Genomic DNA, 19,095 nt, shown 5'->3' on the forward strand with positions numbered 1-19,095 from the left:
CAAAGTCTGGCTTCCCTGAGCCAGGTTTATCACCTGATAAAATCTGCTACACCCAGGTGTTACAGGCAGAGCAGGGGGTCTGCTGTCAGCAGGGGAAGGAGATGGGGAATAAATCCAGGACTTCTGCCTCTGTGCAGGTGGGGTGCAGGTTTAGGAGAAGAACTGAAGGAGAAGAACTGTGCTCTCGGTGTGACTCCTAAATTGCACCAAGGCCCTGCACAGGTTATCACCAGCTGGTCACGAGCTGCAGGTTTGCAGGAGTCAGGAGGAGGAATGGGGCTGCTGTGAGCTCGAGGAGCCCAGAGGCTGAACCAGCCGCCCTTCTGCGGGGAGAGACTGTTCTTCGGCAGGTCCTTGGCCACAGCTCATCGGAACCCACCTTGTCACATTCCCCATGGTGGCACGGTGACAGCAGCCTTCCCGCATGGCGCCGTGGGAGGGAAAGCTTCCACCTGCCATTGTCTGCGGCAGATGCCACCCGGCATGCTGGGCACCTGCCATTGGTAGTGGGACGGGCACCGCGTGGGTCGGCAGCCCGGGGATGAGCGGGCAGCCACCAGCCCCGTCCCCACCTCCCAGCCAGAACAGCTCGGGGAGCAAGTGTCACACATGGCACAAGGGTCCTGGCTGCAGACCCTCATTTCAAGGCATTTAAACAAACCATTAACTTCCCCAATGGCTCCGCTTGGCCAGGCCTCTTCACTTCCAGTTCCTCTGCGTTTTGATCCCCTCACCACATGCACTGCCAATTACTATGCAAAATAATCACGGTAATTTCCAACTCCATCAGCAAACAGCCAATAAAATCACTGGCACTTGCCAAGAGCGGGGACCCGGTGCTGGGAGCACGAGCACGGTGCTGCACAACGGGGAAGGAGCAGGACAAGCCCCAGGCTGCATGGAAGGAAAATTGACATGGCCTCAGCAGCAAACGCGTTCTGTGCCGTGGGCGGCTCCATTCCAATGGGCAGTGCCGTGATGTGCCCACCTGTGTCCTGTCCTGCCCGAGGCCGCCATCCCGGGGCACCACGTCCCACCGCGGCTCTTGCGCTGCCATCACAGAGCAGCACCGTGTCACCTCACCCCAACCTGAGCTCGTCCTTGCCCTGGCTCTCTGCTGCCAGGGACAACGTCAACAGGTCCAGTGCCAAAAGTGGGCACTGCATTCCCACAAACTTCCCAAGAGGACCCAGGCTGGCCTGGGTCTGCACTGGCCGGGGGTCCCTGGGCTCTGCCCCGACGGGGCTGAGGGCGACGGGCAGCCCCTGCCTCAACACCGTTCTCCAGCGCAGCCGTCCCGGGACGCTCCGCAGCCTGGGCTCCCCGCAGCGATGCTCAGCTGGGCGGCTGCTGCCAGGAGCAAAGCTTCATCCTGCAAAGGATCCGCCCTCTGCAACCCACTTACCAGTTACCTCCTACACATCTCCTCTCTATTTACAGACATAAATCCTCAGCATATCGCAAGAAAAGGTTCAGCTTTGCCAGCCAGACTTGTAAACCACTTTACAGTAGCCCACGACTCTGACATAGACGTTTCAGTGTGGCACCATTTGTTCACTGAAGCGACGCCTGAGTCAGCAATTGTCACACAAACGCCCTGTCCCAGGGTTTGCGGCACAGCCACCAGCCCTTCAGCATGGGTGCAGCTCCCCAGCTCCTCACCCCGCCTGCCAGACCCCCCGATGCAGCCGGGGGGTTGCAGCTGCCCTGGCTCGGGGCTCGTGGATGAGCCTCACATCCGCCCTGAGCTCCCGGGGCAGCTCGGGCCACATCAGCCAGAGCAGCTGAGAGAAGCTCCAGGGGCTCCTACCCTGCCCGGGGAAGGGAAATTGCAACTTTCAGAAAGTCAATTAGCTCTCTGTCAATTAGCTTACGCTGAAGGAGGTAATTACCTCAGCACTGACAGTACTCCCGAACTCCTGGAGAAGGCAAACATTCCTCCTCCCTGTCTGGCAGGAACAATCCTGCACTTCACCCCCAGCCTCACCGCCCCACTGCCTGTGGCACAGTGGCCACCATCGCTGATCTGGGAGCCCCCAGCCATGGGGCTGCACCAGGCACAGCACAAGCACACACCAACCCATGCCATCCCTGGCTGGTCAGGCTTGCAGCACTTCAACCATCAGGAAAAGAGGCAGAACCAGAGCTGCAGCCCGACTCCCCGCTCTGCTCCGTGGCACCAGCACAGGTCCCCGTGGGATGCAGCACCTTTTCCTGGTCAGCAATGCCTGGTGAGCTCTTTGTGGTTTGGCGAACGCCGCTGTTTCCTGGGCTGTTCCCTGCAGAGATGGCTTGGCAGACTCACTGCAGAAATGGTCCCAAGTTCATGAGCTCCGTCTCCAGAGGAAGATGTGCTCCTCACGGCAGCTTGCCCTGCAACCTCCATGGCCAAGCAGCGTATAGGAGATCTCCATTAAAAAATCTCCATAAAAAAGAAAGCAAAATAAAAAGGTTCCATTGTAATCCTATTAATGCATCTCCACACAGGTTGGTATCTCCTGAAGAACACTTCCCATTAGAGAAATCAATTTAGTATTCAGCTTTCTTCCTGTGGTGCATATTGAAGTGGGATTTGACAATGATGGAAAACAGATTTGTGTTAAATACTGCCAATAATGTCTCATAGCTCAAGGTTACAGCTTCTTGTGAGCGACAGACGCTCGTAATCCAACGCGTTGAAAATACTGCACTCCACTATCAATTATCTGGAGTTATTAGGTTTTAAAATAAACTGCACATCCGGACTTCAGGCCACATGTTTATTTTGCATTTTCCTTGCAGTTGCTTCACCCTGTTCTGGGTTTTCAGAGGCTTTGGAGGCTGCCAGCCCTTGTAAAGCGCGGGTCTGCTCTGCAGCGCGGCCGGGTCCGGCTCCAGCTGCAGACCCAGCCCAGCCCGTGGCCCTGAAAACCTGCTCAGGGCAGAGTCTGTGTCCTCAGTGCCCCCAGATTTTAGACCTGGAAGGAGCTCCAGACTTCAGAGAGGCTTACAGCAAACAGGTAGTTTCTTGAGCCTCTTCTGTTTGGCTAAACACAAACTGCACGTTTCAGATTCACCAGGTTAGTTGGTAATTTCAAACAACTGTTTTTCTTCCTCTGGCTTCTCAGAAGCCGGCAGCAAAGCAGTTTGCTTTGTGTCCTAAATCCTGGCTTTGATGCTTGACAAAAGCTTTCTTTTCTTTGATAAACAGAAATGAAGCTAAACATTAATGGATCCTTTTCTTCTCACTTGAGAAGGCAGGGGAGCCTTGCAGGGGAGTCAGGAAACCTTTTGGAGCATCTTTTTATTTTGAGGCTGGGGAAGCATCCGTTGAGCCGGCGTCTGCCCTGTGAGCTCCCTCTGCCAAGGAGGTGCCCAGGCAGAAGCCCGGAGCGATGCTGATCTCATGGCAGCCGGGTGCCAGCGTCACTCGCCGGCCGCCCCAGGACTGTGCAGGGAGCGATGCCACAAGGAAAAATGGGACAATCTGGGAAACGCACAACGGGCTGGATACCAGTCCCTGCTTGGGGATGCACAGTATTACGTGTCTGCGGAGGAGGTACTGCCGAGTGCCAGGGAGCAAAAACAACAGCCAGAGCTGTGGAAACAGAGACATAACCCACAGGTTCATCTGACAGGTAGGGAGTGGAGAAGGTGTGCACGCTTGGGAAGTGGGGCCAAGGAATCTGCACCCCTACGCACTCACCGCTAGACATCTTCCCAGGCATTTTTTACCCTAATTTGCGAGTCCATAGAGCCATACAGAAGCCCTGTCTGTTTTTGAAGCAGTGTGCTCTGGGGCAAGGAGTCTGTGGGATGAGTCCTTATGGACATCACTTTGCCCAAGCAATGGCAGGATAGTCAACCAGCTGCGGAAGGGACTGCACGGGTGAGCAGATGGCTGGGGCTAGCCCAGTCTGGCCACGAGGTGATCATAAACCTGGGCACAGCCAAATCTTTTGCAGACCATAAAGACATTCATTGGTCCTAAAAAACCCAGGGTAACGGTGAATATTCTTGATTCCTGTCTATCAGCACTTCATTAAGCAATTACAGAGCTACAGACATTTCTGCTCTATAAAGCGTTCCTGCATCAATGGCAACAGCCTGCAAATATTCTCGAGGCATAAACAGAGTAATTAATCAGGGTGCTGTAATGGCAAGAAATTAACATAAGGAAAACACAGACTGAATATCAGAGAAAGTTTTCTGGCAGCAAACTGTGTTAATCACTGAATTGCCATCCCAGGGAAAGGGGGAAACTCCACAGTGTGACACAGGTCAGAGATCCTGGCAAATATCCCAGAGGGAATGCACAAACGCTGGCTCGTGAGATGGACAGGATGACCCAATGCATGACTTGCTTCTCCTAATATCAATCACTGAGTGATTTCTAACGATGATTCACTACTCTGGGTAAAGGCGCATTTGTTCACTGCTCGCCTGACAAGGCAGCAGCGTGCTCACAGAGGTCTCTCCTGCCTTGTGAGAGCATTTGCTACCCAGGTCTCTCCATGCTCACTCTGCTGCCCTGCCACAGGCTGGGCTTTGCAGCAGGTTAGTCCTTTGCAGCAGGTTAGTCCTTTTTTGCAGCAGGTTATTTATTCCTGTGCACAGGTGATTCCTGTGCAGCACACGGTCCCCGTGCACATGCCACCAACCTATGGACTCCCCAGTGGTCAGGAGCATCCCGGAGTGTGTTGGCTGCTGTGTGCTGAACCCGAGCAGAGCGAGGTGCTGCTGGCACTGGTTTCTGGTGGGATGGCTGCTCCCAGGCTGAGCACGGGAAATGCTGGGCACGGGAAATGCCGTCTGTGGCTGAGCCCTGGAGCTCGCACTGACCACAGCCCCCTCGCCCGGGGATGCAGCCCCTTCGCAGGGTGGTGAGCAGCACAGGGACCTGCCTGGGAGGGCACAGGAACCCGCTGTGCTGGGTCCTAGGAACTGTCAGTCCCACAGAATAAAACCAGTTTGGATTGCTCTTGCATGTGTGTTAGTATTTTGGGGTGGAAACAGGGATAATTACAATTCTGTGGAGGAGTTAAGCTGCAGCCTTGCCTGGGAGTGGGGGCTCACAGGAAGTGCAGCAATTCCAGGCAAAGCGTGTGTCTGTCCGACAGCTACCCTGAGCATCCTGCAGCTCCACATCAGGGCAGCTGTGTGTGGGAGCACTGGGCTCTGGTCAGCCTTTGAAAGAGCAAAAACCGCAAGGTGAAGGAATAAAATTACCCGAAGTCATAAATTCTATTTTTACAGTAGCTTTCCCAGAAATTTGGGCACACTGGACTGAGCCTGCAGACACAGTGAACCCCACTGGTGAATTCACAGATTGCGGCTGAGGTTGATGCCCATGGGTCATGGTACCCCAGCTCTTCCCTGGTACCCCACATCTTCCCTGCTCATGTCTCCTGCATGCACTGGCCACATTGCACAGAGCTCTCTTGCTGCACACCACCACGCACTCTTGGCATTTTTCAAGATGACCAGGCGTGCCCAGAGCTCCTCCCAGCCTCCCCTGAACTGTCCTGCGCCAGGGCACCCATATATGGGAGAGGCAGAGCCCCCCGTTTCCAGGTGTGCTCAGCAAACATAGAATCATAGAACCATTTGGTTGGAAAAGACCTTTAAGATCATCAAGTCCAACCGTACCTGTCCACTACTAAACCAGATCCCTGAGCACCTCGTCTGCCCGTCTTTTAAATCCCTCCAGAGATGGAGACACAACTACCTCCCTGGGCAGCCCATTCCAGTGCCCGAGAACCCTTTCAGTGAAGAATTTTTCCCTGATATCCAATCTTAACCTCCCTTGGGGCAACCAAAAAAGCTCTCTATAGCTGTGGCAAAGAAATTAATCCAAAGGTTGGGACCTATTCAGTTGCTGCCGGCTGATCCCTTAATGGCTCCAAGGGTGAGCCCTGCCTGGCGCGGTGCTGGAGGCTGAGAGCAGAAGACACCAGCCGATCTTACAGCACAAGCCAGGAACTCGGTGCAGTAACAAGCGTTGCTCACACAGCCTTGGAGCCCGCCTTGTGCAGCTGCAGGGGATGGCAAGGTTACCTTCACCTGCCACCACAGGGGAGGGGCCACGTGTAGGACGCGTCCCCTCACACGCTGACAGATCATTTGCTCTGTGCGTCCTGTTGCAAACAGATGTCTCTGTGCAACAGAGCAGCCACCCGCATGCTAAAGCAGTTTGTTCACAGCACTCCATAAAGATGTTATATTTGTTCCCAGAAGTTAATCTTTAAAGATTTTTCGAGCAATCAATAACCAGTGGATGTATGCAGAGCAGTCCAGAGCAGCATCCAGGGACACCTCCCAGCACAATGAGCACCGGTGCCAAGCCCTGTGGTGACTGTCCCCGGCAGCTCAGGAGGTCAGCACGGCACTGGAGGGCTGGGGGCACTGGGATGCTGAGCCCCACAGAACTTGGGGCTCTTGGCACCAAGCCCAGGTGCCATGGGGGGACCAGGGCAGCACTGAGCCAGGCCATCGGTGCAGGTTCCTGGTGCTCACCAAATAGCGCCGGCACGGGACTGTGGCTGGGGACACACCGAGCCCAAATCGCACCAGGGCTCCCGCACGCCCGTCAAGAGCCACAGGCTCTGGCTGCTGCCGGCTCCCTGGGCAGGCCATGGGTGTACAGACAGCTGCGAGGAGCAAGGGGAAGTTCAGCTGCAATCTGGTAGGGAGATTAGCAGGGAAAGAAGCGTTCAATGCCAAGAAATTGGAAAAAAACACTTCATTTGCGTTGGGCAAACAGCGTGACGCTGGGCTGTGCTGCTGGCAGGGACGATGCGTGCTGAACAAACTGTCCCAGTCCCACAGTGACTGGTGGAAAACTGGGTGCCTTTGCATGGGCACAGGTAACACCTCGTCACCCTCACAGAGCTCCTCGAGGTGCTTTCTCAGGCCCCTGCTTTTCCCTTGAGCAGGAACCATCCCAGCTGCCCCTTGGTCCCAGCCCCAGCACCGCGCTGGCTCCCTGGACCCGGGGAGGGCTGGGTGCTGCCTGTGCAGGCACTGGCCCCGCGGGCTGTTTCGGACCCCAGATGCCCATCCCTGTGGCACGTGGTGCAGGATGAAAGCCAGGACATGAGCGTTTCAGGAAAACACCCCAGGTCCCAGCAAACCCCTTCCCACCCTCTGAGAAGAATTTCCATATTCATGAGTCTTATCACTCCCCTCAAGCTGCTGGGTGAACACAAGCAATTCAAAAAGCAGCACCACATAAAGACAGATTTTGAAGCCGTTGGGGAATCAGTAATATAGTTTCTCAAAGACTCACTCACTCTGCGCCTGTCCTGCCTGATTTAAACTTGTGCTCCAGCACAGCTAGTCCCAAGGTGGTGACAGCCCCAGCATGGCCAGTGCGGGTCTGGCAGGCTGGCTGCAAAGCAGGGGCCTCAGCCCTCCCACAGGCACCTGGAGAGGTGCTGGAGGTGATGGGTTCCAGGATGTGTGCCAGCTGAGGCGGAGCAGGAGAAAACCTCCAGGTTGCCAGGTCAACACTGTGACCAGCTACAAGCCACTGCCATCAGCCAGCCCATGGCTGGGCTGCTGGGCCAGCGCTCCCAGGCTGGGATGGCCACGCAGCCTGTTTGACCCTTTCAGCCGGGCTGGAGTGTTGCATTTAGCATTTTATTAAGGAGAGCCATTATCATTTGAAAAAACATTCTAGACTTTGTCAAGTGCTTATCCTTGTCTGACTCCGCAAAGCTTGTTCAGGCTTTTATCTCCTGCAGACTAGATTACAGTAATGCCTTGCAGCTTGCTGGGTTGCCAGGAGGACTGATTACCAGCCCTCAGCCCCAGTGCCACAGCCGCACAGAGCGCGGCCACCATCAGCCCAGTGCCTCACCCCGGGGCTGGTCCCGGGTGGCTTTCCCTCTTGGAAAGGTCTCCAAAGAGGAGACTCCAGCTCTAATGAGTGCTCCTTGCAATTAGTGCTCCTAATGCCCCCAGTGCCCTGGCCATGAGGCGCTGCCCGGGCTCTGCAGCCATCACAGCTTTCATTCAGGATTTGCCCCCAGCAGAGGAGCCTTTGGTGTTTCATCGCTGCCTTTCGAGGGTGGCTGCTCTCAACAGCATCCTGGCTGTTTCAGCCCCTTGCTGCAGGCAGCGCTCACGCCTGGCACTGCAGAGTAAAACTGTTCTGGCACTTGTGGGGCCGAGCTCATCTGTTCAAGCTCCACTAGACTGGTGTAAAACTGCCTGGGAAGTGACTGCCAGAAACCTCCTCCTCCCAGGAAAGGTCCAAAATGCCCCTTACACCTTCAGGCACCAACGGCAGCCGGGCACACCAGGGCCTGCCACGCTGCCCGACCCTTCCCTGCACGTGCCAATGGAGGAAGGAACGTGCCGGGTGCCGTGCTGCCCATCACCCCTGGTCTGCAGAGCCCAGTGCCCCTCATGGGGCCGCCCGCCACGGACACTGGACACGCACCCGGCACCCCCTGAGAGCCGGCGGTGGCACGGCTGGAGCGATGCTCCTGGACCATCCCCGTGGGACTGAGCCCCAGGCGGGGCTGGCAGCAGCGGGAGGCGAGGGGCCAAAAAAAAGCGCTGCCAGCTTCCCTTCCCCTCACGCTGCCAGCTCCTGCGCAAACAGCCATGCTGCTCTCCCTGCGCCATTCTGCTGCAGGCTAAATTAATTATTTCTAATAAACCCATGTTTAAATTAGAGAACCAGGCAGGGGCCAGCTGAGTTGGAGGCTTTTCACTCCAACACTGCAGTCAGGTGTGGGCCAGGCAAAGCCCTCCGACTGCATCCCTGCGATCGGCTGGGATGGGGCCCCGCAGCCCTCTCTGGGCTGTCACGTTGGAGCATCTTGGCCACCTCTTTGGGCCAGGGGACAGCCCGAGGGGCTCACTACATCCAGATCACACGCCTCAGCTCTGGGAGACCCGGAGCAAACACCTCGCCGGGTCAGTGCCAGTGACAGTCCCAGGCAACAGTGGGATGCAGACGAGGTGGCAGCCCTCTGGTCAGGGCTCGCAGCTCCTGTTTTGGGGAAAGCGCAATGATAACACACATTAAGCAGAGAAAGGGAATTGATAACCAGCACTGCTTAATGAGCTGGGCTTTCCAACAGGGAGCTATGGTCAGCAGATCTGCAGAGACAACGCTGCTTGGCAGAAGCAGATGCTGGGACAGGGGACACACTGCAGGGAAGAGGCTGAAGCACCGGGGTAGGATTTACCCCACCCCACTCCGGGGTAGGATTTACCCCACCCCACTCCGGCGTAGGATTTACCCCACCCCACTCCGGGGTAGGATTTACCCCACCCCACTCCAGGGTATCTCGGCTTTGTCAGCCGGAGCCCCGGGAGGTGAAGCAGAAACGCTGAGAGGCAGCAGGTTCATCGCAGCACGTTGCAGTCAGTGCATCCAGGCTTGTCTGGCTCCCCCCACAACTTATCTTTACTCTTCCCAGATGGCTTTTATCTTTAAACTACTGTACAGCAATATAAAAAAGACAACAATAATTTAAGATCCTCTTTGGCTGCAGGCTAATACCAATTCACTCCATTTGCCAGAGGATGGTACTTTCCCTTCTTTATATAGCCTCTGTGATTTTTTCAGCATATGCAGATAATCTCATGCTTCTCATAAATGCAGCCATAAACTTTCCTCCCTCTGCCCCCTCGGAAGTGCATAAAACCTGCAGAATAAACCAGCACCATCCCGGAGGCCTCTCTGGGGAGGCGGCAGCTGAAATAGGGCAGCAATAGCCAGGAAGGTCTTGGGGGAGCTCCCAGAAACCGGCTCCCATCACTCGCCTCCTTCCCAAGCTGGAGCAGAGAAGGAAGGACAAGCGGAAATTGCCGGAGCCTGGATTCCTGTATGTTAAAGGTGCTCCCTGCCACGGCGGCTGCCGTCTGGGGAGGGCTCCCTGGGCAATGCTCCTGGCAGGGCATGGGCCAGGGAGATGGGACCTCCAGGTACTCAGGGCTGGCTGGCTTGAAACTGGCTCCTGCCCCATCTCAGAGCCTGTCCGGTCCGTTCAGACGCTTCTCACGAGCTCTCTGGAAGGAAGTCCCAGTCATGGACCCGCCAGGAATGGTTGTCTTCTCCTGGAGAGATTTTGAAACATCAAAAGCTGTTCCCACCTGGATGAAAGGTCTACATCTTGGAAAATGTTATAATCTCTCAGTGAATTGTTTGGGGTCTATAGAAATGCAGCCTTCCCGGATTTCAGACCGATTAGTTTTGTCTTTTTTTTTCACATGCTAAATCTGAATTAATTAAGCCTGCAAATTCTGACTCATTTTCAAACCTGTTCACTAGAGCAGCTGAAGAAGGTGTTCTGTCAACAATGGAACTTTTCCCCCAAACGCTTTAAAATCTGAAGGTTCATCAAAATCAACTTTAGTTTGCAAACTGTTTACGTTTTGACTTGGCAGCTTTTTTTTTGTGGCAAAAAGAACGGTTAAGAAACGCTCCCAGGCATCTCTGCTGCAGATTCTGGGAGAGCAAAGGGGGCTGGCACAGATCTCTGATCCTCAGCCAATTTCTCCAGCACCGGATTATAAGCATCCTTCTTCCTCTTGCTGGAGCGCAGACAAAAACGGCATGTTCTTGTAAAAGCCTCCAGCCATAAAGAAGACAAAATGCTGTAATGTTGAACAGAGCACAGTCTCCTGGCTATGGCTCTGCGTCCTTGGGGTTACACGTTGGCAGCCTGGGCCACTGCTGGTCCCCATCACCCTCAGACAACCCTGGCATGGGAGCACATCTCTGGCTGAGCAGCAGGAAGTCACCACCATGGACATCTGGGCGCATCATCCCGAGACACCAAGTAGACCTTTCCATGTGAGCAAAATAATGAAAATAATGAAACCTCCCATCTCTCCCCTGTCTGCTCTTTCTCAATTCTCCATTGAGAGCAAGAATGAAAATGAGCACTTGCATTTTTCCTTGAAACTTCCAGAAGTATGGACATCTCACCCTGCTGGGAAAGGGAGCTGATGGAGAGGGCCTGGGCTCAGAGCCAGCCTGGGCTCCAGGGTGCCTGGCCAGTTTTCACAGTGAGATTTAAGGTTCTGCAAATTTAAGGTTCTCTTGTAAACGTTGTGCTTGGCCATCCCTGCTCCAGGGATCACCCAGTGTCCGTGGGTTCGGTGCTGCACCCTCAGCCCCTTCAGCCAACATCTCCCCGTTTGCTCCCTGCCAAGAAGCAGTATCTCGTTTTTCCAAGAGTCATTTTGCTCGTTACAGGTGCCTCCATCCTGCAGATGACAAATCACTCCCTGAATGTACGGGCTGCACAGCATGTCTCTGGTTGAGTTGAGATTTCACCCAGAACCACATCCCCAAGAGTTATTATCAGTTTCATTAGATTAATGATTGCAGAACCACCAGCAGCATAGCAGATGAGGCATTTACTTTTGCATTCGCGTACAGTAGCAACCAGTTGCATGGTTTTGCTTAAATCAGGACAAGAGACTGACTGGAGACTGACAGAGTGAGGCGTGATTTCTTGCTGGCTTTAGCAGCAAGAAGACAGATTTATGATGCTTGAAAAATACAGACTGGTCTGGGAAACGGACAGAAATCTTCTTGGTCTGTGCATAATGACACACAAAACTTTAACCCCTCGTATACTACAAACTTCTCCTCAGTCTGTTCTCAGATTGGGCTGGTGGCAGCACCCCTCCCTAATATAATGGGGTGAGGAAAGCAAATTAGAAAACATCCTCTCGCTGCCTAGTCTGTCATCTGTGCTGCTAATAGTCATGAGCAGACCACATGGTGGGCATGCTGAGATAAAAGGAAGCTAAGAGATTGTTTGTACCGTTTGTACATCTCATGAGAAATGATGTGTAAAGTTTTACTGCAAGGTCTTAAGGAGGCTGTGAGCAGGGAACACCAGCTGAGGGAATGCCAATGCAGGGGGGAGGATCAAAAGGCTGGTCTGGGGAGGGGCTGGGAGCAGCCTGAGGCCAGAGAAGAGGGTCAGGGAAGGTTTATCCTGTCTCCTCCGGGTCTATGTGACACCCCAAAGCTGGATGCAAGGTGCTGAGATGCCAAATCTGATGGGGGCCAGGTGAGGGAAGTCGGGGTGTCACATCCACACCGGGGAGGTGAAGTTGAAGACTCTGGTGATAGCTGAGACACTGAGACAGCCAAGGCTAATCCTGGTGGCTAAATCTGCTCTTAGCAGGCTTTTTGCTTCATCTTTTTAAACTTTTTCCTATGCTATGACCCAGCGTTAAATGGAATCAAGTTATTTTTCATCCTGAAACCTTCTCTGAGATCTCTGGACCCTCCTTCCCTCTGGGAGCGGAGGATTATTAAAGAGGTTCCACTCAGCAAAGTCACGAGGGGCCGTTCAGAGGTGCCCAGCATGGGGCTGTGTCCGCAGGAGGTGCGGGCGCTGGGCAGGGTGGGCTCCCCGGACCCCTCGCACTGCGACTCCTGCAGCACCGACCTTTGGGAACCGCTTAGCTTCTTAGCCAACGTCTGTGAAACTCAGGGCTGTTACTGGTGTCTGCCAAGGTCTCCTTGAAGCAGCAGCTAGGGATGCCAGCACAGTCTGCGTTTCCATGCCCACTCAGGCTCTCTTCTAGCGCTTTGTCCTTGGCTTGTGGCTGCTGAGGAACAAATGGCAGGTGACCGTGTCCTGGTGAGCTGGAGCCAGCTGGTCTCTGTGCCTCTGGCCGGAGCCCGTGTTTGAGCCTCTCAGCAGCTCCTGGAACAAACTTGAGGGTCACTGGGAAGCTGCCACCCACCTACATCTGCTTCTCCATGATGCATCTATTGGTACCAGATCCTGCTGTCTGGATCCTGGTGCTGGTGGGGAGACCCACAACTGGTGACACTGTGAGCCCCTCTCCTCAGCTGGGGCGTTGGAGATTCCCAAGGCAGAGATTTCATGCCGTGGATATCTCATAAATGCCATGCAGACATGAAGAGAATCGAGCAAATGATAAAATAGAGATGGATTTTTGGGAGCAGAGAGAATGAATAAAGAAACAAGGCATCAAAATATGCAGTTTATGCACAGGAAAGATTTATCTTGACAAGGACTAATATTTTATGTGGAGCAAATAACTCACTAGTAACAGATACACACATTTAAAAATGTGGTATTAGGAAGAAAGTCCTGGTTTCCCCTACTTCTCATCAGAGTCCCTGACAAGCACAACCTCCTCATCCTGCACTCAGCACTGCCTGGTATTTAAACATCCTCCTCTTCCCTGCCCTTCTCCTTCCCCAGCGACTCTCCTCTCCCCACTGGAGCCTGGCATGTGGAGACAGGATCACTGCTCCAGCTCTCCAGTGTGGAGTAGCACATTCTCCTGATGACCGACACCAGCAGCACCAGGCGTTGACTTCAGGTGCAGAAGTGCCCAGGGCCATGTGCTCCAATTGTCCCATCATGGCTGATGCCACATCGTGTCATCAGGACAAGAGGAAATGGCCTCAAGTTGCACCAAGGGCAGTTGAGATGGGATGTGAGGAAGAATTTCTTTGCTGAAAGGGTTCTGAGGCATTGGAACGGGTTGCCCAGGGCAGTGGTGGAGTTCCCATCCCTGGAGGGATTGAAGAGTCGTGTAGACACAGTGCTGAGGGACATGGGTTAGTCATAGGGGACTTGTCAGTGTTGGGTTCATGATGGGACTCGATGGTCTTAAAGGGTTTTTCCAGTCAAGGCAGTTCTGGGATTCTGTGCCCACTGCTCCCTGCCGCTGAGGGCATTTCTCTCCACATCGGGGCTGCTCTTCAGCTCAGCAGTGTTAGTTATCTATGCCTGTGGTCACCAGACACTGAGACTGTATAAGTCCACCCCAGAGGGACGATGTGCTGACCCAGCAACTGGGAGTCAGGACTCCTGTTCCGCTCACCCTCATGTCGCCAAGGGCCGCTGCCACCAGGCAGTCGGGACGCCTTTCAGGAAGTGTGTTCCCAGGCTCCCAGCCGCCTCTCTGTGCCAGACCATCTGTCTGCTCCCCATCTCGCCTTGCCACAGCCAGAGATTTGCACAATCGAGCACATTGAACTGTCACTGGAATCTTCCTACCTGGCATGAGGAACGTAAAGCCTTATCTGCATTGAGGAGCTGCGCTAAGGCAGCAGATCTCCCGCATATTTGCTCTTTGAAACCGCGCTCTGCAAAGCCCTGGCAGGAGGGCCACATAAAGGGAAAGCCCTACATCTCCAGCCTACAGATAAAGCTTTGCACCATACAAGACATTTTGATATTTTATGCTAGAATTTGGCATTGCTCCCGAAGAGCTCGGAGTTATCTTAAGCTTCATAAATGCAGAGCTAAAGCACTAGCAGGGGAATTGCTCCTAAGTCAAGGGCTAGAGGCGCATAGCAAAAAGGGTTCTTATGGGGTGCTCTCCCATCGGCTTTGGGGGGATAAGTGTGTATTTACACACCCCCACCCCAGGGAAACCACAATGCTCACCAGCACTAAGCTGAAGGGCTTACTGAAGAACTACAGCAAATGAATTCACCCAAGCACCTAAGTACATAAAAGCATCAAAAAGTAAAAACATATTTTAAACTATGGCGATTAATTAGGACGATGGATGGGGACACAGATCTGGTTACATTGCTTCCTTTGCACAGATGCAGAAGCTGTTCTGAGCAGAGGAATCCGAGATGTTCAGAACGAGATGTTGCTCTGGATGGTCACAACTTGGACCTGAGACCACGGCCACCAAGAACGTGCAAGAGGCTCCTGCCCGCGACAGCACAGCGAGAAAGGGGCGAGTGAATCAGAGCCGCAGCCGTGCCCAGCCTGGGCTGCCCGCTTGTGCCGGAGAGGGTGGTAGGAGCTGAACAGCTAAAACAGGTGGTCGAAATAATCTGGAAGGAGAGAAGCGAGGCAGCTGCTCCAAGGCGTGTGCCAGCCTGGAGCTGAATCTCACTCAGGGAAAGGTGCCGCAGCAAAGGAGACCCTGCGTCTGATCAGGAAGCTCAGTCAAGAGCTGGAGCGTTTAAACAGCAACAGCAAAGGAACTGGGAAACAGAAAACAGGAAAGAGCAAGCGGCTTTTAAAGAAGGGAAATGTTCTGCTGTGGAGGAGGAGGAGGACTGAAGAGGGAGGATTAGCCATCTATAAATACAAGCAGCACTGAGTTAAAAGGCTAATTAGAATAGCAAAAAGAAATACAGCAGCACATTTCAGAGACTATTTCAACTAACAAAGAGTTTTTCAAATCTGTTTGCAGGAGTGAATATGAAAGAGAAAATTGGATCCCTATGAAATGATTTCAAGAATTGGAGGAGGAAAAAGGTAATGGCAGATCTCTTAAACAGCTAGTCAAGCTCCTCAACATCTTCATCTGTTGCAAAGGTGGAGGGAAAGATGACAAGCCTTGGTTTTCATGTCTTGGGAGGAAAAAAAGAGCCCAAACAAAGGGTTTGTGAAGAGACGGGGCACAAAGGGGGAGGCCAGGCATTCTCCCCTGGCAGCCCAGAGAGAAGCAAGTGATCCAATGATTTCAGGCTGAACAGGAAGGGACTCAGCCCTCGCTGGGGGCTGCGACACCCCATGAGGCTGCACACAGGGGGCTGGGGGGGCTCTGGGTGCTGCACGTCCCAGGGGCCACCTCAGTGCAGCCGCACAAGGGGTAGCGAACGGGGCCGAACCACGGTCTGTGGCAGTGAAGCACCCAGCCCTTGGTGATTTGTTACCTGCAGCCTCAACTTGTGCCAGAAATGGCTTTTAGCTCCCCCAAAAGCTGGAACAGATAGTCCCTGAGCTCCTAACCTATTAAATATACACACACGTACAAGCATATATACAAATATATATATATAAATGCACACACCCACCACTCTGATTTTCCCCAGCCTTTGGGACACAGGAGCATTTCAGCCCTACAAAGAGCTTTGGGTGAGCCTGAGCAGAGCTCACATCGAGGTGAACAGCTGAGGATAAATGGGATGACTTTTATTCTTCATCTATCCATGATATCACTGGTGGCTGCTTGTGACCAGAGCTACAGGTCACGATGACATCAGGCTGTTAATGGGACAAAAGGGAGACAACTGGGGATGATTCAAGAACCAGGGACGGGGCAAGGGGCAGAGGTGGTCACAAGGTGCAGACGCGGAGCGTTGCTGTCTCCTCCCTGGCAGACAGCATGAGCCAGCTCTCTGTGAGCAGGACACAGCCGCCTGCGGACAGGGACAGCGTGGTGGCTGGGGAAAGGGCTGGCTGGTTGGGAACCTTCTGAGATTAAACTAATTGCATTGCCTAGCAAATCACAGCAGCAGCAGCTATGATACTTTGCTCTTCTCCAAGGATGTAGAGTGGCTTTATGAGCGTTAATTAACTCAGACTCATCCAACACGCCTGTGAGGCAGGTACAATTAGATCCACGGAGAGGGGAAGTCAGTAGCCCAGGTCCCACGGCGTGGCCAGCGCAGAGCAGCACACACAACCCGGGGGATCTCATGGTACCCACAGGACCAGCTCCCTCCCCGGGGTGCAATTACAGCCCAGGAGCTCCCATTCCCAGGGCTCCACTCTAATTACCACACTCATATCCATATTCATCACAACTTCCTGGAACAAATACAAGGCAAAACCACAAGGAGCAGTTTTGCTAATAAAGAGCCACCAGCTGCAGCCCTCTGTCCTGCCCAGGTCCATCTGTCCCCTTCTCCCCAGTCCCCCACCATGTCTGTTCCTCTGCTCCAGCCTGGCACAGACACCCTGAGCTGCCTGTGGGGCCTCACAGCTCCACATCAGACCGTCCCCAGCACCGAGTGTTCACTGGGCATGAGGCAGTGGTGGGAGACAGGACATGGACCCTGGATGCCCTGTGTGCTTGGCTCTGCATCCCTGCCCTCTCTCCACTACAAGCCACCGGACTCCATCCAGCAAAGCGCCTGCACTCCAGGTGCTGTTCTCTGTGGTGCGGAGCAAGGGGGAGAGAAGCAGGAAAATTCACAGACAGGCAGCTAAATAAAGTATTTTTAAGTGAGTTTCCAGTGAGGTGCCAGCAGCTCTTTGGTATTATCCTGCCTTTGCTGGTTGATCGTGTCATCACTCCAGCTGGTGGGGAGGGTGGCTGCCAGCTGCCTACAGGAAAAGGAATATGGCAACATCTCCTCTTGTCTGGAAGCCCTGCGCTGGCTCATCCTTGAGCACCACTCGACTCTATGGAAGAGCAGCTTGTGATCAGCAGCAAGAGGGTCATCAGCAAACCTGTGCAGTCACAGATCGCTGCCCTGTCCCCAAAAGGCAGTGGAGCAGCAGGTACCAGCCAGGAGGTCCATAGGATTGTGTTCAGAAATGAAGAGCTTTGTTAGTCTCAAAGGGGCAGAAGAGGATGCAGCCTTCTGCATCACTCCATCCTCCAGCCCTGTCCAGCTGGCAGGCGGGGACGGCTGCCCTGTCCCTGGAGAGCTCTGCCTTCCTCCAGCAGCCGGCAGGAAGCGAAGGATAAAAACCACACAGCTGCCGGCAGCCCTGCACCGGGCACCTGGCTGGCCTGTGTCCTGGTCCTGGAGCTGAGGACATTTGAGATTATTAGCAAGCAGTACCTTACACATACGGGGATGCCCTGTCTGCATCCCTGGGCATCCACTGTGGTCCCTGTCAGAAGGCAAAATATTGGGCTTGGTGATCTGTCCCCACAACGCCCTCCCCGCCCCGGTCACTGCTGCCACTCCAGCAGGTAGGAGGCTTTTGTACAGAGCAGGGACGACTGCTACGAACATCAGCTTTAATAGCAGACTTCACCTTAGCTGGACAAAAATCCTCTTTGCCCTGTGGCAAGGCCAATGCAGCTGAGCTGCGTAAACTCACCGGGTCAAACCTGGTCATTTGCAATTTGCACTTTCTTAGCACAGGGAAGAAACAGCTCTTTCCCCTAATTACATGTTAAATGCCAAATAAACGCCCTGTCCTGTATGACGATTGCAATGTCACTGAGTGATCAATGCCTGCTCTGCAAGCTGAGAATCTGCACAACTTTTGCAAACCACAATAACCATGTCCTGGTTTTGCTAGGATAGAGCTGCCCCGAGCTCCCGGGCTCTGCCCGGCTTTCCTGTCCCCAGTCACTTGCTGGGCTCTGGTGAGCCAACACAAGGGTGGGCTCCAGACTGGCCAGGAAACCTCTGCAGCAGGACACAGGCTGACAAAGAAAGGCTGTCCTGTGACAGTGTCTGGAGCTGTGGCCGTGCCTGACTCACGATGTAGCCCGAAAGTTACCCCGTGGTCACGGTGCAGCGGAGCGGGCAGCTGAGCTGCCCTGGCCGTCGGCTTTGCCCAGCACCAGCTGCCCGGCCCCTGGCACACAGCAAGGTGTGGGAGCACACGGGACAGCCCTGCTCGCCACGTCCCGCCGAGAGCCCTGGCTGGTGCCCTGGAGCAGACAGCTTGGCGTGGGCTCTGCTGTGGTGCCAGACCTCAGCCCTGGCAGCTCCACGTCCCTGGTGCGTGCGGGTGCCCGCACTGTCCTGGAGCGAAGGCTCCTTGAAGCTGCTGGTGCCACAGCCGAGCGACCCATCACGGCACTGATCGATTCCAGGCTGAACATTAAAATTGATTCTCCAGCCAATCTCACGTTCCCCCCGCGAGCAGCGCGCTCCTGCCAATGACTTCTACAGACTTGCCATTGTCATTGGTACCACCGACGTGGCACGGGAGCTGGGGGGTCTGGCCCCATGGCAGCCCCCAGCTGGGCACCAGGCTGCTGCCGCAGGAGGCCGGGGCTGAGCCGCTCCAGGGGCAGCGCCAGGGAGGAGGAAAGGCTTTCGAGTTCAGTTTTATACACGTATGAGGGTCTCAAACAGTGACACTCGCTAATTGCATTTTAGGAAATAACAAAAGGAAATTCTAGAGAAAAGCTCAGCATTTCGTCTTCCTCCCCACACACACAGAGGTTTTTTCCCCTTTTTAAAAGAAATAATCTTTTAAGCGTTAAAAAACTCCCCAGTGCTGCTGGTACAAATGCAGTGTAACCTTGAATTATATGCAGCAGGGCTGGCTTCCATTATTTATTAGCAAGATCAATTAGAATATTCTGTTTGCAGAAGAATATAATCCAATATGTACTTCAAGCACTAACAGCTAAATATATGCTTATTTAAAAATCAATCTAGAAGTCAAGGTTTCCTTTGTAAATCCTTACTACAGA

The sequence above is a fragment of the Antrostomus carolinensis genome, unplaced genomic scaffold (genome assembly GCF_000700745.2).
Source record: "Antrostomus carolinensis isolate BGI_N321 unplaced genomic scaffold, ASM70074v2 scaffold26863, whole genome shotgun sequence".
Classification (NCBI taxonomy): Eukaryota; Metazoa; Chordata; class Aves; order Caprimulgiformes; family Caprimulgidae; genus Antrostomus; species Antrostomus carolinensis.